This window comes from Giraffa tippelskirchi, chromosome 3 (genome assembly GCF_054371585.1).
Source record: "Giraffa tippelskirchi isolate mGirTip1 chromosome 3, T2T-mGirTip1v1.2.pri, whole genome shotgun sequence".
NCBI classification, from domain to species: Eukaryota; Metazoa; Chordata; class Mammalia; order Artiodactyla; family Giraffidae; genus Giraffa; species Giraffa tippelskirchi.
The window spans coordinates 130323075-130349929 of record NC_137277.1 but is presented as its reverse complement, the minus strand read 5'-3'; the positions used below and the strand labels follow the sequence as shown (position 1 = coordinate 130349929).

At 42.0% G+C, this 26855-nt stretch overlaps 1 long non-coding RNA gene across 1 annotated transcript in view; it reads right to left on the bottom strand.

Annotated features, from left to right (window-relative positions):
• Positions 1-26855, bottom strand: part of LOC145540972 (uncharacterized) — a 45827-nt gene that overhangs the window by 5717 nt on the left and 13255 nt on the right. The window contains exons 2-4 of the long non-coding RNA XR_014078674.1: positions 14874-14967; positions 4996-5145; positions 209-344 (exon numbers count right to left, since the gene is read on the bottom strand). This is a non-coding gene — a long non-coding RNA (uncharacterized LOC145540972). The remainder of the gene's footprint in view (positions 1-208; positions 345-4995; positions 5146-14873; positions 14968-26855) is intronic.

Sequence of the window (26855 nt, the reverse complement as noted above, 5' to 3'; positions counted from 1 at the left end):
GCAGCCCTTCTCACTCTCATCTTCTTTTCTGTTGTTCCCCTCATCTTCCACTCTTCCATATAGCCTGAGTGCATAGAAAAAACGTTCCCCTTGGCTCCAGTCCTCAGGGCTGCAGAGCAGGGCAGTTTGGAGATGTGGTTGCTTGGGCCATCTCCAGAAGGCCAAGAGCATAGATAAGGGGACACAGGAGATGTGTCTCTAGTGTTACCTTCTCCTCCTCCTCTGGCCTCTTCTCCCCTGTGAGCTGCCCCAGGTGGGGGTGAGCAACGCATGGCCTTGGCTGACCTCTTGACTGTGATATCATGGAGGTCCTAGCTCTGTGTGCCTGGCTTTCTCCCACCAGCCTGCTGGGCAAGAGAAAAACTGGGTGTTAGGGTCCAGGCAGGAAGGAAATGGAACCTCAGATTGGGCCCACTTGGGGAGAGTTTAATTAAGAGATTATTTCACAGAGATGGGGAGAGGGTAGGGAAGCCTTAAGGTGAGGAAGCCATCATCAGAATGTGAGGAAGAGAACTGTGTGAATGATGGCCCAGTAGGAGCTGGGACTCCTCTGTGGATGCAGTTGACCTGCAGCGTTCCCAGAGGGTGGGACCCTCATGAAAAGGAGTATCCCAGCTCTACTCACTTCCCTCCCTCCCCTCATGGGCTTCCCAGGGGGTACAGGGGTAAAGAATCTGCCTGCAATGCAGAAGACACAGGAGATACAGGTTCGATCCCTGAGTTGGGAAGATCCCCTGCAGAAGGAAATGGCAACCCACTCCAGTATTCTTGCCTGGAGAATCCCATGGACACAGGATCCTGGCAGGCTACAGTTCATGGGGTCGCAACCAGTCGGACACGACTGAGTGCTGGCACTCCCACCCCCTCCACCCCTCCCCCAACACACAGCCTCCCCTCCCTCACCCTGACCGATGCTTTCCTTGGTCCACCCAACAGGGAGCCCTGTGCAGCTGGGAAGCAAGCTGCATGTCAGAAACCTAGAGCAGTGTCAGGGCTGGGAGAGTGTGGATCTGGGACAAACTGAAGATACCCAGAGGTGAGCTTACAGGTATTCATGCATACTATGCATCCAGGCCTTTATGTTTCCCATATAACCTATGATATCCCTGCCAGTAAAGGATGTGCTCCATTTTACAGATTGGATCCTCAGGACCATGAATGTACATCAGGCCCTCTCCGCACAGGTGAATGTAGTGTGAGGCTCCCTACCACCATGCTTGGCTCCCGGCCCAGAGGATGCCCCACGATTGCCCCACAGCTGCCTCTCTGAAACATTTCCGACACTCATCAGTCATAACAAGCTTCCTGCATCAACTTGCTTTCCCAAACGCAAGATTTCTTATTGCCAAGTGTAATTAACATGATACATTGACTTAGGGCACAGCTAACAAGCACATATTAATTCTGAAAAGTCAGGTTCTTTCACTGGAAATGAGCTGCTGATGAACACCTACCACAGGAGTTTAAAAGTGCAGGAAAGGGAGTGGGTAATTATGGGCTGGCACAACCCATAGGTCTGAGTTTCTGCCCCCTGGAAACGCCCTGACAATGAGTGATTGCCCTCCGAGTTGGGGAGGGGAGCACTAGGTTGCCCCAGCTCTGCCTCCCCAATGCCCTGTCTCCCTCCACCCCACCCAGGGAGCATCTTGGTTCGGCCTGTCTCTCAATGTAGTTATCTCCGATCAGAACTTGTACCCGAGCTGTTCTTTGCTTAATTGCTTCCCCTGACTAGAAAATTTATACTCTCCTTTCCTCTCCTGACTTGCAGAGAAAACCCACCCTTCTTGGGACATAGGTCACTGGGCAGTCTTGGACAAACAATGGGAAACAAAACAGAGATGCTCAGATCCTGTCTGCCTCTCATTCAGGGCCTCCCTGACAGTTGGAATTTCCTTTAGAACTCTGGTTTCATGAGCCAGATGTTTCAGCAAATTCCCCTTTCTATCTCCTATCCCAATGGGGAGAGTAAACTTCTTTGCACATCTTCATGTTCTAGGGCTGGGACTTTCCCCCCATCCTTCTTTGTGTGGGGGTGGCTATTTAGTTGTAGGGGCTCCATTCTGATCTCTGAACCTCCTTCCCATACAAGTTGTCTCCTCTCTGTGTTGAAAGCCAACAGGAGACTGAACACTGGGTTAGGAACGCTTTCTCCTTGTATAACAAGTAGGACGTCTGGGTTCAAGTTCCACCCTGAATTGTTTTAGCTATGGGAAGCTGGACAAGTCACAGCAACTTGTTAAGTGCCAGTTTCCCCAGCGGTAACTTGGTGGTGACGATCCCCTCTCTTGGGTGGCTGTGGGTCAGTGACTTAGCACGTGCAGACAGCTTTGCATGGTGTCACACTCGTGGAAGTGTCCTGGGAAGCACTCTTCCCTCTGACTCTCCCCTGGTGGCTCAGTGATAAAGAATCCTGCAATCTAGGATCCCTAAGTTGGGAAGATCCCCCTGGAAGAGGGCATGGCAACCCACTGCAGTATTCTTGCCTGGAGAATCCTATGGACAGAGGAACCTGGTGAGCTACAGTCCATGGGGTCTCAAAGAGTCGGACATGACTGAAGTGACTGAGCCCTCTCATTGACTCTCTCTGCTCCACATACTGCCAAGCACGCCAGCAACTGCTGGGGTGGTCAAAAAGTTTGTATTTCTTGAGGAATGCGAGGAAACCACCACATACCTCTATTGAAAAACTTATTTTGTGGTTTCCTTGGTTATTTATAGAACTCTGACTTTCTCTTCCCCATCACTTTCCTCTTCACTTCATTCTCCCATGTTTTCCATCTCCCCTTACAGACCAGCCTCCCTAAAGGATCCTGGATGTATGTGAAGGGCCTTGTTTCAATCCCTGCGGTTTCAGATGATCCTCTTTCTGTTGACAGGGGTCTTCTGGCTGAGTTCCTCTCAGGCTTTTTCTCCAGAAGTAAGGAAGGCTCTCTCTAGTAAACCTCTCCTCCACATCCGCAAAGCTGCTGTGCATCTTTTGCCTAATGAAACCGAATCCAATGCCTGAGCCTAGCCTCTTACCAGCAGGATTTCCAACACTGTGTTTCTAGCTGGAGTCTTTTCTTGTTTTCTAAGTTGACTCCCTCCTCACCTTCTTCAGCTTTCTGCCACCTAACCTGGCCATGCTCCATTCCACTCTGTCATGCGGTCCGCCCCTCTTCACTAGTGCCTCTGAACGGAATGAGTTAACTGCTTAACTGCATCTTCCAAGGACTTTAAGGACGTCTCTATATGGCCCTCTGCTCAGGTCTCCCCTCCCCACCAAAAAGAGGAATCACCATTAAAGCTGAGTTCCAGTTCAAAAGACAGTTCTCAGGCATCTCAAGCCGTAGCTTGGACAGATTTTCCCCAAATGAATGTCCTTGGATTATTGATAGTCTCATCCCAGCCGGAGAGTAACCTCCCTCAGAGCAGCTCCTGGGCAGGAGAGAGGAGCCTTGAGCCTTCTCAGGCTCCAGGGACTGGACTCCATCTCTGCGATTACAGAGCATGGATGCTGACACTCACTCCATTTCCCATTGTTGCAGCAGTCCCAAGGACACGTGGAATTTAAATATGACCAATAGTTCTTTTAACTCCCCTGCTTTAATAGCTATCAGATGGAAACTTTGGTTCCTTTTTATTAAATGAGGCTGGATGTCACCCAGAGAACTACTGTGTGGTGGAATTTCTATTCTGGATTTACTGTCTTTTGGTCGACTCCTTCTCCCCACCCCGACCTAGTTTTCACGGGGTCATTCCCAGGAAAGGCAGACTCTCCAGGCTTGCTCCCTAATCCTCCAACTACTGTTTCGATACAGAAAGCAACATTAGTCTAAAGTCAAATTCAGAGAGAGATTCCCATTAAGCCTCTGTGAGACTGTATCTTAGTTGAACCAAGTCTAATCAATTATTTTTGAACATGAGTAGCCATCGGTCTAAACTCAGTGAACTGAGTTTCAATCAGGTTTCTTTGCAGTTTTTGTGGAAGAGGCTCCTGTGTTTCTGTGTCTTAAACACGAGTCTATTTGAACAACCCACCTTCTCATCTCCTGCTGGAGGCGATAGCAGCAAACTGGCTACTCCAAAGGGGGAATAGCTACCTTTTTGCTGGTGTCCAGGAAGCATCAGTGGTCTGGGGACAGTCTAAGGATGGAGATGTCTCTCCTCCACAGCACCAGGAGTTTTAGAAGCAAAAGGAAAGGGAATCAACTTTAATAAGCATGCCCTGTGTGCCAGCCCTGGGGTGAGAGCTCCCTACTGCTATTGTACTTTCTCTCTTAACATCCCTGCAGAAAAACTAACATGGCTTCATACATGATCCACCAAGGGTCTGTGAGTTTGGTGTGGGTAGGTTCCCCAGAAGCAGATGCTGGGGGTTGGGGTACAGATGTTTATTAGACCTCAACACCTGTAAAAGGAAAGAGAGGGTAACAGGACTGGGGAGAGGGAGAAGTTGAACTAGGGGTAGATCCAGCAAAGCCCCAGCCAAACTGGGAAGAGTTTACCTATCAGGACTGTTACATGTTGGCTGAACTGGCTAGGTCCTTACACCTAGCTGGACTAGTTGCTGTGTGGGGCTGCTTCAGGAAAATGTGGCCTCCAAAGTCCCTCTGTAAGGTGGGGTGTGGATGGTGTGCTTCTACATCTATCATGAAGGTAGCTCAGCCGGACTTTTATTCTGGGCCTGGAATTCGTAGGAAGGTGTGATTGCCTACAAAACCGCTCACTCTGCTACCTTATCACAGTGAATGCTCTCTGCAGAGAGGGAGCGAGTCTTCCTTTTGGGTTGGGAGCTATTTGTTTGATAGTATGAATTGCGGCTTTTCCTTCCTTTGCTCCCCTGGTGGGGAAGACACTCCACCTCCCTTTTGGGACTTCCTGACAGTGTAGTCAGTGGGGAGCTTCAGAGTACCCAGAACCATCTGCTAACCGAGGCATCACAGCCAAGGGCCAGCCAACCATTTCCAGACTGTAAAACTGGTGACTTTGAATAACAGAAATGTATTTCCTCACCATTCTGCAGGCCAGAAGTCTGAGATTAAGGTGTCAGCAGGGTTGGTCTCTTCTGAGGTCAGCGATAGAGGATCTGTTCTGTGCCTCTCTCTCAGCTTCTGGTGGTTTGCGGGCAGTCTTTGGCATCACCTTGATCTCTTCATCTTCTCCCTGTGTATATGTCTCAGTGTCAAAATTTCTTTTCTTTATAAGGATGCAAAAGTAGGATTAGGACTCATCCTAATGACCTCCTTTTAACTTGTTACCTTTGTAAGGACCTTACTTTCTGAGATGCTGGTGGCTTAGGATTCCAACATACCTTTTTTGGGGGTATACAATTTAATTCACATCGAGTATTTATACCACATGGTGTCTTTAAAAGTCTTTTGCAGCTCTCATATTCTGGCCTCCTATCTGAGGCCCCCAAGGGAGGCATGGGGGATGGCAATCTGGTCCTCCCTGGCTGTGGCCCTGGGATTTAGTGATCTGTTCCAATCAGCCATCCCACCTTGGTGGCTCAGAGGTAAAGAATCCACTTACAATGCAGGAGAGCAGTGTTCGATCCCTGGTTCGGGAGCATTCCCTGAAGAAGGCAATGGCAACCCACTCCAGTATTCTTGCCTGGAGAATTCCATGGACAGAGGAGCCTGGCAGGCTACAGTCCACGGGATTGCAAGAGTTGGACACAACTGAGCGACTAAACTAAACCAAACTAAACCATTCAGCCATAAGATCCAGCCATCTCAGAACCCATAGAAATCTTCCAGAAGTCTTCATGCCTTCATCTAGCCATTGTTTGCACACACTTTTGCCTTGGTTTCCTATTTTTTGTTAACTGTTTCATGGAAGCCCTAAGTCATTAGAGGAGACAATAGCTTGTACTTTAGGGGTATTTTTGAGCTTTTCTCTCATATGTAATTGCTTACAGAACCAAACCAGTGAAGCAAATCAAGCCCAAGCTTCTCTTATTAAGGTCAAGGTGAAGTTATCTTAGAGACTGAGGCATAAGCTGGAGAGAGTCTCCTGGGGGAATTCTTGGGAATTAAACTCATGACCTTGATTAGGGTAAAACTATTTGATGATTTACTTTTCTCTGGGGGATGTTTCCTCCCGGAAAGTCAGCTTTCTTACTTAAACAATGAGGGTGGCTCAGATGGTAAAGAATCTGCCTGCAAAGTGGGAGACCCGGGTTTGATCCCTGGATCTGGAAGATCCCCTGGAGAAGGAAATGGCAACCCACTCCAGCATTCTTGCCTGGAGAATTCCATGGATAGAGGAGCCTGGTGGGCTACAGTCCTTGGGGTCACAAAGAGTCAGACACGACTGAGCAACTAACACAATATACTAAAAAGATGCACAATGTGAGAGTTGTGAATTTAAGTTTTACTGGGGACAAAATGAGGACTGCAGCCCAGGAGACAGCACCTCAGATAGCTCTGAAAAACTGTCGCAAAGAGGCAGCGGGGGAAGGTCAGTGTATAAGATTTTGGTAAAGGGAGAATTCAGTGCAATCAAGTGCTTACTTTACAAAAGGTTTTCTGCTAGTCACAAGAAGCTGATGTCACCATGAAAGGATTTAGTGCTTTTCTGGATATTAGGAGAGGCAAAGATTGGAATCATAAAATCAGTTCCTGAAAATATCCAACTATCTAAAGACCTGTTCCACCAGTTTCCCTGGAGCACAGAGTGCCTCACACTCCACCCTGAATTCCCCTCAGTAGATGTGGAAGATCAGCAGCTGTAACAGCACAGGGTTCAATTTCCACAGAGGCAGAAGGCAAATGCCCTTGTGTTGTTGGTCAGTCACTAGCAAATGCTTTTGGCAAGTGCCAATTTGTAGTTCACAAGGACTTAAACTAGATTATCCCCACGATCACTTCCAACTCTACAATCTCATGATGAACTATAATTCCTGCCACTTTTTATGGAAGATCTTTACATTCCTATCCAAAACTCGTATTGATGCCCCTGTGAGATTTTTCAATATGGGAGCTGAAGTGAAGGGGAAAAAAGTGTTTATTGGTATTTTCTTTCCTAAAAAAAGGGATTTGGTCAGGGCCACTCTTGTCAATCATGAGGGAAAAATAGACTCTAAAAACTCACAAATTTCAGCTACAAGTGTGGCTCTTTCTCCTTTGTGGTTTAGTATGTCACTGCAGAGCACTGGTCTGGGAAAGGGAGCTCTGAACCAGGTGCAGATGGAGAAAACTGATAGATCTCTCCCCACACCCCCTCCACACACTCACTGTCCACTCTTTTCTGCATGTTCCACCTTCCCTTCCCTCTTGTGCAGGAAAGGAAGGTTTTCTGCATCTGAGGTCAAGGCCTTGACCATATCCAGTATACTGACCACAGCAAGGGGTGGCCTCACATCCTCCTTGGGAAGTCACAGAGGCCAGTGCAGATCACTGTTGGTCATTGCCCAAATTGGAAAGAACATTTTTTCCCCAGATCATTATTAAGAATTTTATACAATTGCACATGTTCATCTCTCTCACGTGCAGACATACACTCCCAAAGAGAAAAACTCATCCCTGAGTATTGGGTCATAAATTATATGAGGTACATTTCATTATAAAGTACATTTCTTTAGTCCTTTATGAATGCTCTCCGCTTACCCCAGGGGGGTTGTAATGTACACTGACATCTTACTTTCTTCCAAGAAGCATTCCCTCGAATTGTTTAGTATGTGGGGCCTGGCTGGGCAAACAAACCTATGCTAGAAAATGAAGGCAGTCGACTCTTATAAATGGGAATACAATCACGCATCTATGCTTGGGCTCCAGGGAGCTCACATATAATCTTTAGAAAAGCTGGGTAAGTAAACATCAGAGAAAGAAAGGTCTGATGGAGAAAGGGGTCTGCATAAACAGTGAAATGCATAATTGCTATGGTCCAGGAAAATTGGAAGCCAAGTGATTCTAAAGCCAGAAAGCCATGAATGAGTATTTAACAAGTCGGTCCTCATTATGTCTGATTTTTAATTTTGACGGCTTACTGTATCAGTCCATCCCCTCCCCAGCCCCCATCTGATCCTTTCTAAGGTACATTCTCTTAAAGTGGAAAACCGTGGAAAGGTAAAAAATTGAGCAATTTAGAGACAACATCGAGGCCTTTCCACTTTCATCAGCTAACAAAACCAGCAGCAACAGAGGCAGTGGCAGGATCTTTGAGCGCTTGGGTTTTATTGAAACTGAAATAGCTCAGTTTTACCTTGCAGAAGATCAGAAACCAAAGCTCATAAAATTGAACTCAGATGAAGAACACTCCTGTCTTTGGAGTGCTACTAAACAATCTGCAAATTATTTAAATTAAACCAACCCAGCCTTCAACATCTGCACACAAAATGCTTAAATTCCAAGTGCAACTTTACTGGCATAAGAAAATAATAAGGGGAGTTCAATTTGTGTCAGCATGGCTCAGGAAAATAAGATATCATGTCTTGCTGTCTGCTTGATGTCAGCTTCTCAGATGCGAGCCCTAATGCCTCATCCTAGACTGTCCGCACCAGAGCCTGCCAAACAGAGAAGTTCAGCCAAAGTTCACCAAGCTACTACCAAATAGCTTTTTCCCCCCTCCTTTTCCAATCATTAGAAACCTTCTGTTTTATATTGTGCACACGTGATCATATCTACCTCTTAAAACATATATAACTCTATTAGCTTCTCCTATTCCTTGGGAATGCTGTCAGTTCTTTTCTGTGATGAGTTTGTTCCATGGCTTGAGGTATTCAACTTTTAAACTTTCACTGCATTTACTGGATCCTATCTGAAATGCTTGGTCAGGAGACACAGATAAAATCTGTAATATTCAAGATTATTTGAAAATAATTCTTTTTTTAAATAAACAAATAAATAGGTAGAAAAAAAAATCAGACCAATAAATTACTGTCTGAGAGGGCTTCAGAAATGCTTTTTCAGCCCTCTTTTCCTCCTCATTCAAATCAGAGGCTTACTTAGAGCTTGCCAGAGAACCTGTGCTAAGACTAGCATCCAGCTCTCCAAAAAATCCCCAGCATAGACTTCAGTTCTAAGCTCTCCTTCAGTTGGGCTCTTTAGACGACCAACAGGGTAATTGCACAGACCGTTTTTCTCATTTTCGTTGTTTAGTCTTGATTTTCTTTAAATGACTGCAACTCTCATTCCTCCCAGTGAAACTGTGCACCCACACTTTTAATCATACAAAACCAACATTTTAATGCTGCTGGGTGATGTATCAATTTAGGGTCCTGGGATGACCAAAGAGCTAGAATTTCACTCATCAGCAGAAATGCAGCTTTAGTAGGTGTGTGAAGACAAAAATAAGCGCAGTGAAGTCTTTGATCTACTGCGTACATGTTCTATAAAAATACCTTTCCTATAGTGTAACATGTCACATTTAATCTATGTTCCATCTTTCCCATCTATCTTCCAACCATCACTTGGTCCTTTTTTTGAAGAACCAAACACCAATGCTCTAAACAGTCTTGTGGGAGCAAAGTCTTCTTTGTTTCCATTTGGTGATGTGCTTAGGGTGGGGTGGGAAAACCCCACCAGGCAACAGGAAGAATAGCTCCCTGGCCTATAACGTCCAAACTCAATACTGGGTTACTCCCTTCTTACTGTTTCAAAGACAATTAAAATAATGTTGAAATTCACATTTCAGGTAAGTCATAGCTGATTATAAAACAGTTATATGAGAAAAGCTTCCTTTAAATTAGCTTTGATTCAGACAACTTTCAAACTCATGTTAAATACTTGTCTACCAATTGCTGAGAATGGTTTCTTGAAGCAATTTGGATAAACTGATACACATCAACCTGGTCTGAATACAGACAAAAGTGAAACAAATCCTAAAATATAGCAATATTAAAAGTATAATCTTATCCCATGCTGATCATTATTATCTTGATTTCTTTTCATCTTTCATATCGTAAAATAATTCCGCTTAAGCACTGCATGTAGAGGAGCTGGTCTACTGATTCTTATTTTACTTAATCTGGTATCAATTACTGGCTGAGATTTGGAAAACTCAATGTCTGTGTAGATGAAATGCTTTAATACCTTAGATAGTAGCTGGTTTCTGGGTTCAGCCTGAAATGGCATGGTCAGAAAAGTTTAAAATATTTTTGCTAGATTCAAAGATGAGCAAGATTAAAAATTCCCAAATGTGTATTCTGGAATCCCTCCAAAAACATTCCATCTTTATTCATTATTGGATATTGTCTTGATTAAAATTCCTGTTGGTTTGTTCTATGGTTAAGTAGTAATCTTGTATCTTAGCATTTGGAATGTATTGGTATCATGTGACGAGCACAGAGCCCGAATGAATATAGAGAGATCTCTTTCACAAGTCAACAAGGAGGACTTAGACCGTTCAGATTTCAGCAGAGCTGTTTGGGGGGAGATGGGGGTTATCTGCTCAGCACATTCTTTCCAAAAAGTGAGTCAGAAAGAAAACTGTTCAAAGCAAAATGATTTTTCCTACAACACCAATGTCCTGAATCAAGGCAGATTTCTCTAGAGGAAATAAGATATTTTCCCTTTTCTTTTTCTTTATCTCTTTTGTTCTATTTCTAGCATTTGGTGCCCTTTATTGCTAGTTTCACCCAGTAACATGTGAAAAATGTACTCGACAATGCAAAGCAGATGACTTGGTCACCATCTTCTGAGTCACCATTCTGTTCTCTGCATTCCTGCAGATGCCTTTTAAAACCAGAAAATGATTCTGTTAGGAGCCAGAGAGAAGGAAAATAAAACTGAAAAAAAAATGTGTCTACTTATACAGCCAACACAGATACCTTTGTGACTCGTCTCCCCCACTGGCAACCTGCTTGGCACTGGGCGTTCCCAGGGAGTTTAGGCCCAAACCTGAAGCCTGGAGAAGGTCTGGGAGAGCAGAGTTCACTTTGGCAGGCTTGGCTGGTCTTTCATTTTATTTTACATCTTAATGATTACATGGAAGTGAGCTCTGTGACAGGGAGGAAAGGGGAGGACATTGGCGAAGATCTGGGCCCCTTGAGGTGAGGTAAGCTGTGTCCACCTCTTGTGTGCTGCAGATGCATCTGTTAGTTAGATAAGTCAGAGCCAAGGTTTTAGGCATAGACCCAACTTTTAAGAAAGTTGTCAGGTATACCAAGTCACCCTCTAAGTCCTCTCTGGAGTGGTAGGTTGGGATATCTCATGAGATTGGGTGAAGATATGATCCCAGTGACCATGACTCTGGAGAAAAGCGTCAACTGACTGCTTTCATGCGTGCAAAAGAGCACACATTAGATGCTCTGTGCCTCTCTGGGCATCCGGAAGCATGACTCCTAGGGATCTGGTCTTTGTCTTGGGGAAGTGGGTGGATTAGACCACATTTCATTAGAGTTTTATCAATGAACTTGTTCACTAAGCATCTCACCCACCATATGCAGAGATAATGACCAAGAAGATGTCCAGTTTGCTGAACACAAGCTCTAAGAAGAAGGTTATGTCTGTTTCATTCTTACCTTAAGAACCAGTGCTTATGACAGCAGCTGCACGTAAATATCTGTCAATGAATGAATGGTATGATATGAAGATGCTGAATCAAAAACCAGCCAATGTAGTGGTCAAGTGGATTTTGAGCATAGTGAGCCTATAATCACACTCAGTATCTTAACAAGCTAAGTTTTAAGAAGACTGAAGGAAAGAGAGAGTACATGGTAATAATCATTGGCACTTGCATGTATTAGAAAATTTCTCCTATTCTTTGATGAGTAGATATGGTCCCATTTTCCAGATTAGGAAACTGAGGCTTGGAGAAGTTAAATCATTTGCCTAAGATCACACAGCTAATGAGTGATTGATATGTGGTTCTGACCCAGGGCTCCTATGCTGGAGTACGTTTAAAAGATGTAATTACTCTAGCCCTTCCTTACCAGAGTCTCACTACATCAGTATTTAGGGATATATAAGACTGCTTACACTTGATGCTGGAAAAAAGTTTTCAAATCTTTTCATGGGAAGTTTTTAGAATTCTGTGATTCAAACCAGATTAAACAGGTGAAAGAGCTTTTTTAGACTGCTTGGCTTGACACTAAAAAATTTGTTCTGAATCCAAATCCAGGATAAATATATTAGCTTTTTCTAGCCAGGAGTTTACAGAAGCAAGAAATAAATCAACATGCCTTCAACCCCAGGAGGTTCATGGAAGAGAGAGATGGATACTTGATCAGGTCTCAGAGGGCTCAGGCTTTAGTTCCAACTCTGCTTTTGAGCTGCTGTGTGATCTTGGATAAGTCCCATCACCTCTCAGGATGGCGGGCTTATGTATGATCAATTAAGGGAATAATAACCTTTGCTTTGCTTCCTGTGCTGTGCTTGGTCGCTCAGTCATGTCCAACTCTTTGCCACCCCATGGACTGTAGCCTACCAGGCTCTTCTGTCCGTGGGGGTTCTCCAGGCAAGAATACTGGAGTGAGTTCCCATGCCCTCCTCCAGAAGATCTTCCTGACCCAGGGATCAAACTAGGGTCTCCTGCATTGCAGATGGATTCTTTATCAGTTGAGCTACCAGGGAAGCCCCTTGCTATGCTTACTGCTCAGATATTGGAATCAAGAGAAATTATGGAATTACAGTACTTTCAAAAGTTATAGCATCCAATTAAGAAGCATTTAAGTTTGTGATGAAAGTGTACTACTTTCTGTTTGAATGGAGTTTGAGATTTTCCCCATCTAACTATTTTCCTAACTTAATTTTCACCTTTGAAGATAACACATACTTTTCTCATTTAGAATTTCACCAGGCTTTTTCACTGAGCCTAATGGCATTCTTCTCCCCTTTGGCATTTGTGAATATTTCCCTGATTTTTTCCCTTTTTAATTTTAGCCCAATCAGAATTTACTGTTTTTCTCTAAGGCAACAAGTCCAAGTACCTGAATTCACCTCAAAGGGCACAGAGAGTTGAGACATTTCTCTCTGTACATACATCTCTAGAGTTGGCCCCAGATATGAAACATAATTATGGTGCTTTCTTGCCTGATATTAGACAAGTCTGAGGAGGCCTGGCGTACATTCCTTGGGCTCATGAGTAATTATGGTGTTGGTGATGATCAGCTACTTTATAAGGTCTTGAGTGCCTGAGATTCTAGTTTTCCTGTAATGCACATTGCCCATGAATTTAATTACCACCATCTTGGTGCCTGACAAATATACTTCACTTGTAAGCCTTGTACGTATTTATGTTCAGATGGGACTAGAGGGTGTGTATTTCTGAGTATTGTGACTGCTACACCCCATATATCCACAAAACTAGTCCTCCCAGATTCAGATTGGCTTTTGGTTTAATGGCCCATGCATCTGATATTGTTTTCTTGGTTGGCAAAACTATTTTTCAAGTTTTCTTTTTCTCCACCTCCTTTCTTCTCCCTTCCTGCCTCTGTCTAAACTTTAGAATGCTGTTTCCTTTTGAAAGATTAGGTAAGAGGGAACACGTGTGTAAAGTCGTGGCCAACTCCCATGTGCTGAGGGCTGGTGAGATGAAGGCTAAAGGCCACATGACTTCAACACCTGACAAGTGTGTGGATCTCATTATGGCCATGGTGTCTGGGGGCCTTGAAAAATCAGTAGATTTGCAGGATGCATGGTCAACATTTGGTGACAAAGCAGGTCTTCGATGATTTTGTTTCTAATCCATAGCAGAGGTGTGTGTGTGTGTGTGTGTGTGCCCAGTCATGTCTGACTCTTTGCAACCCCATGGACTAGCCCACCAGGCTCCTCTCTTGATGGAATTTTCCAGGCAAGAATACTGGAGTGGATTGCCATTCCCTTCTCCAGGGATCGTCTCGACCCAGGATTGAACCTGTGTCTCTTGCATCTCCTGCACTGGCAGGTGGATTCTTTACCACTAGCACCACCTGGGAAGTCCATGGCCCTTCAAAAAAAACAATCTTTTTGTCTCTTGGCAGGAAAGCTTCCATCTGTCCCATATATGTAGGGATTCACAGAGCTTGAAGCAGTATTTGAGATTATCTATCTTGTCTAATGTGTTTATTTTATAAATGAGTAGCATGAGCCCAGGAAGGAGAGTGTCCCAAAGCCTCATAACCAATCAGATTCCCTGACTCCCACCTCAGGCTTCCATCTTTCACACCTGCTGTCGTGGCGTTGACTCATATCCACTTATCCAGGGAGAGGATTTTGAGGACCTATTCTGTGCTTGGGGGTAAGTGACTTGGTTTGGGGCTCACAAAGAAGTCATTCAGACATAGTTTTGGCCTTCAAGGAATTTGTTAGCAAATTGGAGAGTCAAGACTAAGATGACACAACAGCCTCATGTGTAAATGGCTGCATATAGGTTGGAGTCAGACTGCATATAGGTATTAATAAATAGAGCTGTCGACCTGTTCCTCAGGATGTCAGTGTGGGGAAGGCTAGGCTTCTGGGAAGAGACTTGGAGGTAGAACTTTTGGAAGTTTGAAGTTTTGGAATTCCAGGAAGGAACAGGGCTTGCAAAAGTCTCAGAAGCCTGAAAGAACAGCCTGTGAGTAAGAGTTTGGAGGGAAGACAAGCCAACTTCTTAGTCCCTGTGTGGAGGGCGTGGCATGAGGTTGGCTCCACAGCATAGGAACACAATGCAGACAGCTTTTTGTCCAGGCTAAGGTGTCTACTTCCTTGTGCAGAGAATGGACGTCCACTACAATTTTAAGTAGGGTGGTGAGGAGAACAAAAAGTGAAGATAACTGGTTAGAGGAAAGATTGGCGGGAGGTAATATCAGAAACGGGGAACTGATTGAGTTATTTTAGAAAAAGTCCCATGGTGAGGTGATGAACCCTCTGAACAGGAAAGTGAGGGATACAAAGCAGCAAGTGCTGAGGGACCCCCTTAACTCTGCGGAGCTGCCTGGGTGAGGCTGAAAGTTGCAATGCAACTCCTAGAATGACTAAAATGTTTACCTTCCAGGATCTTGAGAGATTTGTTCTGGTTGCTCATTGAGCTATTCCAGGAGGGCCAGCACAGAATATCCTTCTTCACCATTTAGAGGCAAAGCTGGAAGCAGGGAAAGAGGGACAGTTGCCCCACAAGACATGGACATCTCAGACTAACACTAAAATACCCAGTGGCTGGGTAGAGTGATGCACCTGTATCCTGGCATGGCCGCTAACTTATCCCAAGCTGCAGTCAAGCCATTAACACATTTCAGACCTCAGGGTTCTTGTCTGTGCTTCTGAGATGTGATAACGCCTGTCCTAGCCACCTCACTCAGTGTTGTAAGAATCTGACTAGAGTATGTGTGAGCTGTACATGGACTGTGATCACTGTCTGGTCACAGCTCTTGCTGCTGTGATGGTGGAACATTGAATGCAAGGAGAAACTACATGAGAGCAAGGACAAACTCCCTACTAAGAAAGTCACCACATTTTGCCTTGCCAACTTTGACACTGCTTTTTTCAAATTACTTTCCATTTGAGAAGAAATAGAAGTGGAAATAACTTAAGGATGCTGTTCCAACTCATTACTTGGAGCTGCCCTAAACCAGATCTGATCAGGCTCTACTGGTAGAACTTTCAGAACCTGGGTGGCCCCAGCCAATGCTGAAAAATCAGTGAAAGGATGGAAGAGAGAGGAGATGATTTTCAAGCTGTATTATTAATGTATTTTCTAAATTTTAATGACAACTCTTGTCTGAAATCATTATCAGCTTCTCAAACTCTCTGAACAGGGCTCTCCTTGGAGACTGGCTTGATCATAGGTTTAATTCCTGACTCCTTTCTAAAAGTAAGGACCAGTTCATCTAGAATTCCATAAATGCCCCCTCTTTTTTTTTTTAAATAAATTTATTTATTTTAGTTGGGGGCTAATTACTTTACAATATTGTAATAGTTTTTGCCATACATTGACATGAATCAGCCATGGGTTTACATGTGTTCCCCTTCCTGGACCCCCCACCCAACCTCCCTCCCCATCCCATCCCTCTGGGTCATCCCATTGCCCCGGCCCTGAGCCCTTGTCTCATGCATCGAATATGGAATGGTGTTCTGTTTCACATATGATAATATACATGTTTCAATGCTATTCTCCCAGAACGTCCCACCCTCACCTTCTCCCTCAGAGTCCATAAAATTGTTCCATGCATCTGTGTCTCTTATTCTGTCTCGCATATAGGGTTATCGTTACCATCTTTCAAATTCCATATATATGCATTAGTATACTGTATTGTTGTTTTTCTTTCTGGCTTACTTCACTCTGTATAATGGGCTCCAGTTTCATCCATCTCAGTAGAACCGATTCAAATGTATTTTTTTTTAATGGCTGAGTAATATTCCATTGTGTATATGTACCACAGCTTCCTTATCCATTCGTCTGCTGATGGACATCTAGGTTGCTTCCATGTCCTGGCTATTGTAAACAGTGCTGCGATGAACATTGGGGTACACGCGTCTCTTTCAATTCTGGTTTCCTCGGTGTATATGCCCAGCAGTGGGATTGCTGGGTCATATGGCAGTTCTATTCCCAGTTTTTTAAGGAATCTCCACACTGTTCTCCATAGTGGCTGTACTAGTTTGCATTCCCACCAACAGTGTAAGAGGGTTCCCTTTTCTCCACACCCTCTCCAGCATTTATTGCTTGTAGACTTTTGGATAGCAGCCATTCTGACTGGTGTGAAATGATACCTCATTGTGGTTTTGATTTGCGTTTCTCTAATAATGAGTGATGTTGAGCATCTTTTCATGTGTTTGTTAGCCGTCTGTATATCTTCTTTGGAGAAATGTCTGTTTAGTTCTTTGGCCCATTTTTTGATTGGGTCGTTTATTTTTCTGGAATTCAGCTGCAGAAGTTGCTTGTATATTTTTGAGATTAATTGTTTGTCTGTTCCTTCGTTTGCTATTATTTTCTCCCATTCCCCCTCTTAAAGGAAGAGAGTGTGCCGGAGGCTGGAGACAGAATGGGGACCCTGTGGAAAGGGGGATTCTGAGTAAAGGAAAGAAGAAAAACATTTGAAACAGATCATTGAGCACCAACTGGTCTAGAGAATGAGGGGCATAAAAAATATATGTTTTTGAGTGTTTGCTGTGTGCCAGAACTTGTTTTTGATTCTGATTGTATAGTGTCAGAGTTTAAGACACTCTGGGTGTTTTTCTGGAGGTCAATGAGGATTCAGTGATAGATTTTGCTCTGCACAGTGGCGTAGATACCACCTTGGAGAGCTCATTTGGGCTGTCATGCAGGAGTAGATTTGGGGTGGGGGTTGGGACGCTATGAATGAGAGACCAGTGTGGAGGCAGCGGAGCGGGAGGAGGGGGACCAGCAGGTGTCCCCTGAACTAGGGCAGCGGTGGTAGAGAAGGACAGCTTTGGGAAATAGTTTGGTAACAAAAGTGAAAAGAGTTGACCATTGAGAAAACAAGTTCTTGTTCCCTGTATCCCCCTTATCCAGCACTTATGAGATGCTCAAACTCACAGACTTAGAATGTTTGTTGATTAATTGCTTGGTTCATCATATACCCTAAGGAAAAATTTTCCTGTTTAACCCATCCAGTGATGAGGATCAAAATTTAGCCATAAGTATATTTATCACAATAATATTTTTTCAAATTTCTTTGAGATATAATTGACATAAAGCACTGCTTAAGTTTAAGCTGTACAGCATAATGATTTGACTTGCATACATCATGAAATGATTGTCATAATAAGCTGACTGAACATCCATTGTCTTATATAAATACAACACTGAAGAAATAGAAAAACATTGTTTTCCTTGTGATAATAATTCAGGATTTACTCAGTTAGCAACTTTCACTATAATATACAGCAGTGTTAAAATTATCTTTATCATGCTGTACAATACACCCCTAGTACTTATTTGTCTTATAACTTCAAGCTTGTACCTTTAGATAGCCTTCCCTTAATTTCCCTTCCTCCAACCTCTACCTCTGGTAACCACAAATCTGATCTCTTTTTTTATGGCTTTGTTTTTGAAGTATAATTGACCTTTAACACTATGTTAGTTTCTGGTACACAACATAGTGACTTAATATTTCTGTACATTTCAAAATGATTGCCAAGATAAGTCTAGCTGTCATCTGTCACCATAGAAAGACATTACATAATAATTAACTATATTCCTCTCACTGTACATTTCAGACTTGTGACTCATTTATTTTGTAACTGGAAGTTTGTGCTTCATAATCTCCCTCACCTATTTCTCTCCTCCTCTCAATTCTCTCCCCTCTGGCAACCACCTGTTTGTTCTCTCTTTCTGTTTAGTTATGTTTCCTAATTTGTTTGGTTTCTCAGATTACACTGGGAAATGGAAGTATCTCCTCCCCTATCAATAAACAGGAAACGTCACAGCCATCAGTGATATCTGGCCTCCAAATGTGAATGAGGGCTCCCAAAACTGTGATCCAGCAGATGCTGCCACGCCCCTGGTGATGGCGGAGGAGCTAGGGGAAAGCAAGAGGCAAGGTGAACAAGGAAACAGGATTGGCCCCAGATAGCTGAGGTGCACAGGAAAGGAACGAATTCAGTGAGCCCAGAGACTTGCATCTTCCCATACATAGAATGCTAAATTCCTTAACTTGATACCTGATCTTTGATATTCAGACTGCCTGCTCCCTTTGTTACAAACTTGTATATAGCCTGACTTCTTCTCCTGCCTTCTTGGAGTAAGTAGTTTTCTCAGAGCTACTGAGATTCTGTCTCCCAGCCTCGGAGTTCTAAACATTCCCACCAAATAAAATGACTCCCTACTTTCGGGTTATGTCTACTAAAATAGACAACACATACAAGTGAAATCATAAAGTATCTATCTTTTTCTGTCTGACTTATGTACTTAGCATAACACCTTCTAAGTCCATCCATGTTATCATAGATGGTAAGATTTTTGTCTTTTTTATGGCTGAGTTAATATGTGTGTGTATATATATATATATATATATACATACACATATATTTGTATATATGTACATATACCACATTTCTTTATCTATTCATTTACGATGGACACTTGTTACTTCATATCTTTGCTATTATAAATAAAGCTGTATGACCATAGGGATGTATATATCTTTTTGATTTAGTGTCATTTTTTAATCACAAAATTATGCTTAAATGAGGGAGAGCTCTTAGGTTGGATAGAATATTTACAATTATTAAAAATCACATTTTCAATAAACACGACATAGGAATGACATAGGCATTACAACATAGAAACTTCTTCTAATATAATGTTAAGCATAAACATAATACAAATTACGTATAGATAGTATTCTCATAACCAATTAAAAAATAGACATAGACAGAAAAAAAGGGAAGAAAATATATCATGTTAATCATAGCCATCTTGAGTTGCAAGGCTAAGATTGTTGTTTATTCTTTCTACATTTTAATATTTTTTCAATTTTGCACTGTGGAGAGGTAGAAGTTTTGAAATTACTGTGGAAGAAAAACAATCCCAAGAGGATACCACTTAGATTTCAGAAGATCGTGTTCAAATGTCAGGGGTGCTTTAGGACTTAGGCAAGTCACTTCACCTCTATGGTCTATAGCTTTCTTATCTGTAAAGTGAACATAATAACATGTTAATTACAGGGCTGTTGTAAATGTCAAACAAGGGATGTGGAAGTGCATTATCAGTTACTAGTAAGTTGCTTCAGGAATATATAAGATTCTGGTTATTACTATGTTTCTTCCCCTCATGGGGGACCTATAAGTTGTTGTTAACAGCCCTCTGGGTGTGTGTGGGTAGCCTGAAACCTACTCTGGAGAAGAAGGAAAGGAGCTCATCCCAGCTGGAAGTTATTTTTGCTTGAATGGAGTCTATCAGGTCTAGCCAAAAATAATTTCATTGTGCTGAAGAGAGAGAGCGTGGAGTCAAGCTGGGAGCACTAGGGAAAGAGGAAGACATTAGGCAAAGGAGACCTCAGTCCTGGCAAGCCTGTTGGGATTCTAATTCTCACTCCCAGTCTGTCTGCAAGGCTGCATTCTCCTTCCAGCACTGAGACTCCAGTCTTGAGTAACACTGGACCAACCCTTACTCCCCCTGGACCCCAGGATCCTGTCTGGCAAATGAAGCCTTGTAAGGGTTGGTCCCTCCCTCCCTTCTGAATACGGGAACATATTCTATGTGTCTCATGTGAAATCATCCCTTTCATCAGTGCCACAATAGAATCACCATGAGTGATCTATGTGCAGAGGTAAAGGATATGAATGAAACACACACAAAGAGGGGCAGGGCAAGTGGGCAAGCCAAGAGATCATGTGGTATCATAACCAACAAACATATACTGAGGTAAGTGTAGGTTCTTGAGCTTCATACTGAGAATTCAGAAACATGGGTCCCAGTTCTCTGACTACTTGGGGAAAGACAATGAAGACAGGATCACTTCCTAATTGCCAAGAACACAATCCAGGGAGTGAACGCCCAGGGGATCAGAGGAGGCAGATGATGACCCGAGAGATAAGGGGATGACTTGGAGAGTGGGTGGCTGAGTGAGGTCTCCCAACTCTGGGAGTGGGCAGAAAGCACCGGTACGAAGGTAGGGTCAGGGAACAATAACTATTATACATAGCCTCCACCCGTCTGGACGCTTCTAGCTGACTTATCTTGAAAAAATCATTTAATTCCAATGAATCTCTGTTTCTTTATTTGTAAAACAAGGCTAATAATACTCCACAGGCTATTGGGATGATTAAATGAGAGAAAAAAGATGAAGTTCCAGTCATATAGTATGCATTCAATAATACTCATTTCCTTCTCTCTCTCTTTTTTCTACATTATCTAGTATCTAGCCCCCGACTGATGATTGGAAACTGGTGGTCTGTGAGCCAGATCTAGTCTGTAGATACTGTTTTATTTGGATTACAGAATCCCGGCTTACACTGTGTTTTAAAAACATTTGCATTAGTTGGCAACACTTGAAAATTAGGAGATTTTATATAACAATCCAGATTTCTGGCATCTCTTGAAAAATCAGATCTGGTCACGGAAAGAAGGCCCACATTAACACTTGGCACCTACTGGCTGGCACTCAGTCAGGGCTGCTCCTGTGGGTGGGACCCCATTACCACTTCTCCACAGTCCCCACAACTCCCTACTGAGCTCCAAGCCTGAGGCCAGTGTCAGCTGTAATCTATCACTGTGTTTGCACTATTTTTTATTCTCAAATTGAGTTAAGACTTGAGTGAAATTTCTTTTTAAAACAAAAGCAGAAAAATGAACCATTGGCCAAGAACATTACACGTTTCAAAAACAACAGAATAGGAAGAGAACATATTTTTGTGGGAAGTGAAGATAGTTCCTATTGTTTAACATGCAGATAAAGCATGACTGTATTGAAAGAATACGCTTGGCTTGTTTCACTTGTTACCTGCTTGGCCCTTGTAGACATTTAAGTTTATTGCCCTTAGTCTGGGCCACTTACTTTTATCAGTATGTGCTTGTGGAAAATATCAATCCCTCTATAATTTCCTCCTGCCATGAAGGGGAAAATTCAGGCAGAACTGAAAAAGACATGCAATATCATTGGTGGTCAACATTAAGTCCAGCGAGTTGGCTACTGGACAGGGACTCTTGCCTCCATGAATATGTCAGTTCACCATGAGAGCAGACATTTCTGGGTCTTGAAAATACATGATCCTTCCAGAGCTTCCTGGTTAAGACTCCCATGACCAATGATAATTCTAAACTGATGAAACAATGTCTGGAATTAAAGGAAAAGCAATGGTTTAGAAAGACACTGTACAAGTAAGGGAAGGAAAGAGTAGGATGAATGAAGAAAGCAACATTAACATGTATTGACACATATAAAATTAATAGCTGGTGGGAAGTTGCTATATAACACAGATAGCCCAGCCTGACATTCTGTGATGACCTACAGGGTTGGGATGTGGGGGAAGCAAGAAGGCTCACAAAGGAGGTGATATAGGTATAATTGTGGCTGATACGTGTTACTGTATGGCAGAAACCAGTACAACATTGTAAAGCAATTTTCCTCCAATGGAAAAAAAAATGCCAAAAAACCCTCAAGGAAGTCACTATCCAGTAGAAAAGTAATGTGAGCCACCTATGTAATTTAAAAATTTCTAGTAGCCACACTGTAGAAAGAAACAAATGAATTTAATTTAAATAGTGTATTTTATTTTACCCAATATATCCAAAGTATTATTTTAATATTTTAGCATGTATTTGATATAAACATATTTAAATGAGATATTGTAACGTTGCTTTTCTTCTCATTAATTCAGTCTTCAAAATTTGGTGTGTATTTGCATTTATAGTACATTCTGGCCACATTTCAAGTGCTCACTAGTCTCCCATGGCCAGTGGCCACTGTATAGAACAGTGAAGGTTTAGAAGATAGATGGATGCATCAGCAACTATAGGAGCTTTACTGCTTTCTTGGTTTTGCTGCTGGCAGCCCCAGATGGGTCACATCTTGGTCTCTCTCTTGTGTATCCCATATCCTCTGTATCATGTGCCTGTATTTTCTTCTCAACTTTACCAGTTAGCAAGCATTTTGAGGACACCCTTCCCACACTAGAACATATTTTCCTTTCCTTGCAGACTCTTTTGGATAAAGGATGATGTGGGACATGGTAGCATGTGCTAACTATGTTTTCTTGACCTTGTGTGATCTTTTTTTGAGTTGAGTTCTTCCATAATGGAAAATTCACAAATTCTGTGTTCTGAAACAGGATATTAAATTTGACTACTCCTGTTAAACTTCCAAGATTAAAGATCCCACTGAGTCTTAGACTTTCAGTGTCAACATCATCCATTCATTCACAAATTCATTAACAAACATGCCAGGCACACTGTTAGGCACTAGAATTCCAAAGATCACAAAAGCACATTTATTACTCACTAATTATTCAATATGAAAAGCAAATAAATGCTATTAACATGACAAGTACAATAATAGATGTAGAGTGGGAGTGAGAGAAAAAGAGTAAGGGAGTAACCCTTTTGTTTGGTAAGATTAGGAAAAGCTTCACAGAGGAGGTGACTTTTGAGTGGGGTCCTGAGGAATGAATAGAAATTCAGCAGGCAACAAGAAGGGCATGAACTTATACTTGTGTGGTCAGCACATGCAGAACTCTGGAAGAGGGCCCCAAATTGGAGGTGATGGCCAAAGCAGACGGGCCAGCTGTGTCTTTACAGCATGATCTTGTAGGTTGGACTACAATCTCCTGACATGAGACTACTAGTTTGATATTCACTTAGCCTTCTGTTTTATTGTGACTTTATCAAGATGTTGCAAGGTGTGAGATGCCTAGCCCTATGATCAATTTTAGAAGACTTCTGTATTTCTGGGTAACTCACAGAAATTTAGAACAACTTAACTTGTTTTTACACAAGGATCTCTTAGGCTCTATCTAAAAGTCATTTCTATAGGAGTTCTTTAAACAGATTTCTGAGCAACCTTCAAAATTAAGTACCATTAAACCATAACCAAAATGTACATGTGGATTTGAGATGTGTCAACATGTGTTTTGCATCTTTCACTTGTGAAATTTATGTATCTTGTATGGCCTTTGGGCAGAGCCCATGTGTTTCACATATGGTTGGTACATTTCTTATTAGGAATGGTATAAAGAGAGTCAGGAGAATCAGACTACTGTATTGATAAACATGCGGTTTGAGATCCACTGATAATAAATGGCTTCTGAGACACCCACATTAATGAGAAGAACATTTATCTTGAGGACATAGAAATTTTTGGCTGGAAGGAATCTTGGAGAGAATTTGGTCCAACTCATTTATTTACACTTAGAAAACTGAAATCTTGAGGGGTTAAGTGATTCATCCAAGGTCCTCAGATAACACTGGCAAAGCAAGGATAAGAACTTAAGTTGTCTGATTTCCAGCTCAGTGACCTTTTTCTGTTTTCCTCATTTCTTTGTTCATGATTCTTGTTAAAAGTACATTATCATTTTCCAGTTTAAAATGATTTCTGGATAGCAATTCTAGAGAGCTTTCCAGATTCCAACTATGAATACATAGGAAAAGATGAAAGTTTGTGGAAGCAGAGTCATGTATTTATGACTTAAAATTTTAGCCCCTAGGCCTAACAATTGTTTAGCACGTAGTAGTTTCTTATTAGTATTTGGGGAATGAATGAACCACACCAGTAATCCAGATGATGGCCAATCCGCTACCAAAAGCTATGGGAATTTCCATCAAGACCTATAAAACTAAAGTGAGAACTATTATTGGGGCAAGGGCAACATGTGATTTGCCAAAGAAACAGGGCAGGATTGATCTCCTGTAGAATGTGTCTCTACCCAGAGATGTTATTCAAAATATTCAATGATCTTGACCACACAGGCATTAGCCATCAGAGTAGAGGCTGCTGAGAGCAACTAGAACTGAGGCCAATCAGTTAAATGCCAGCACCGTATCTTCTCCCATTTTACTATTCTTTGGAATCCCTTTCCCACTCACCCAATAATTCTTTTTTCCATGTCCCCCGAGAGAATAAAACTACAGTGAAGGAAGGAATATAGATGAAGATGTGGATATTATTACATGGAAAATGTAGTCTCAGTGAATTAAGTTCTGCAGGTAGGAAGAACCATAGTAGCATTGCATGCTGGAGTTTAATTTGGGGGTACTTTGGGAATGGCTACCCTCTCCAGTATTCTGGCCTGAAGAATTCCATGGAATGTACAGCTCAAGGGGTTGCAATGAGTCAGACATGACTGAGTGACTTTCATGTCACTTTACTTTAGAGTCAGTGAGCCAGGAAATTGAAGAAGGACATTTTTGCAGTTTGGCTGTATTAAATGAGCATCTGCTGTACACTGGAGCTCTGAATCCTCATGTACATCCTTCTGCCCTCTTGCTATACACTTGGGAATGGGCTTTACTAAAACCACAGTGACGAGGTGAACAGAACTACACAAAGCACTCCTGCAGGTGCATGCCAAGTCTGGATGCTAATTTTAAGATTGGAAAAATGGAAAAATCCAACATGGAACACATTAAAGAGATTGCACAACAAGCGATAGGGGATAAAACATTGAGAAACTCCTTGAAATACTCTGAAGGGTGCAAGAAGCCTTGTTTCCATGAAAGGAACGAAATACTATGAGGAAGAAATAGCTTGAAGTCTTGATAATGAGGACTGCAAAGAAAATAAATGTACAAGAAAAAATGTATAGTTGCAGAATTTAAATCCTCACTGCAGACAGAAAATAGCAAAGCTGACAATGCTGAAGACTGAGTCAACAACATTACAGACAAGCTAGATAATTGCCCCCACTCCCACCACAGAATGGAGAGAAAAATGAACACAGTGACAAATGGAGAAGTCTCTGTGACTCAGTGTTCTTGATTGTAGAATGGGGCTAATAACTACCTGCCTCAAAGAGACATGTGACATTTAAATTAAATCATTTAATTATTTAAATTAAGTTAATTATTGATAAATGTTTAAACCAGGTTTTGCATGTAGTAAACATTATACTGTATTTGTTAAGTAAAACAACAAGCAAGAAGATTGCATACATGGAGGAGAGAGGATGAAAATTAAAGTTAAGAACATAAAATACATCAAAAAATACAAAACTTAATTAGATTAGCAATACTCGCAAACACAATGACTTTTTGAATTCCTGGCTTCCAGCAGCCCACCTGACCACCAGCAGCATCTCTAGCCTCATACTGGTGCCTCAAAAACTCTCGGGAACACTGAGAGTGTGCCACTACACTCGTTACTGTCTTTTCCATTATCCTCTTTATTTCTCTTCACTGTTTAAATCACTAGCTGAAATTATATTATACATTTGTTACTACTTTCACTTCCACTTGAATTTATGTTCATGAATGCTAATCTCTCTTGTTCACAATTGGCATAGATACTAGAAAAGTTATTGAATAAGTGAATGAAGGAAGATCTGGGTATTTGTATTAGAGGGGTTTGTCATATCAGGTCGTATACATTAAGAGAGCCATTCTTAGATATGTAATGGCAAGCTTTTAGATGACAAATAGAACTGGAGGCATCCATGGAGGAAAAAATTAGTTTCCCTGGCTAGAAGTGAAAAAAAATTTAGACAGCATCCTTATCCTCTGCTGTAATATATGAAGGGAAAAAATAGAGCAATGTCTTCAAAACTTTGGAAAAAATTTTATACTCATGTACTGGAGGATTGGATTATAACTGCCATACACCTTTTCCTTTAAAAAGAAATGAATCAACAATAAGACCTTGATAATGGAGAAGTCATGATATAAAGGGAGGGTGAGGGGTACTCATACTCTCCTCCTATAGCTTTAAAAGCCATTCATAGACAAAATACTCCCACATTTAAATCTTTAGTCCTGATAGTAACCCAAATAATGGTCCTCTATAGACTTCTAGTTCTTCATCTTCATCCTTGGATCCTGTGAATATATTACCTCACACATACACACACACACACATACAAACACACATACATACACACACATATATATATATATAACTTTTCAGATATAAGTAAGTTTCAAATATTGATGCAGGACATTATCTTGCATTATCCAAATGGACTCATTTGCAATCACAAGAGTACTTGTAAAAGGGAGGCAGGAGAATCAGAATTGAGAGAGTAGTTGGAAACATGAAAATAGAAGTGAGAAGTTAGAGGGATGTGAGGAAGGGGTCATAAACCTAGAAATGTAGGCAGTGTCTGAAAATTACAGACAGATTTTCCCCTCAAAGTCCCTCTGAAGGAACCAGCCCTGCTGGACACTTTGTCTTTAGTCCAGTGAGACTGATTTTGAAATTCTGACCTCCAAAGCTGTAAGATAATAAACTAGTCTGATTTTTAAATTGAGGTAAAATTATACAAAACAGTTAATCATTTTAAGGGGCACAGTTCAGTGGTGTTTGGTGCATTCACGATGATATGCCACCACTACCTCTCTCTAGTTTAAAAATGTTTTCATTA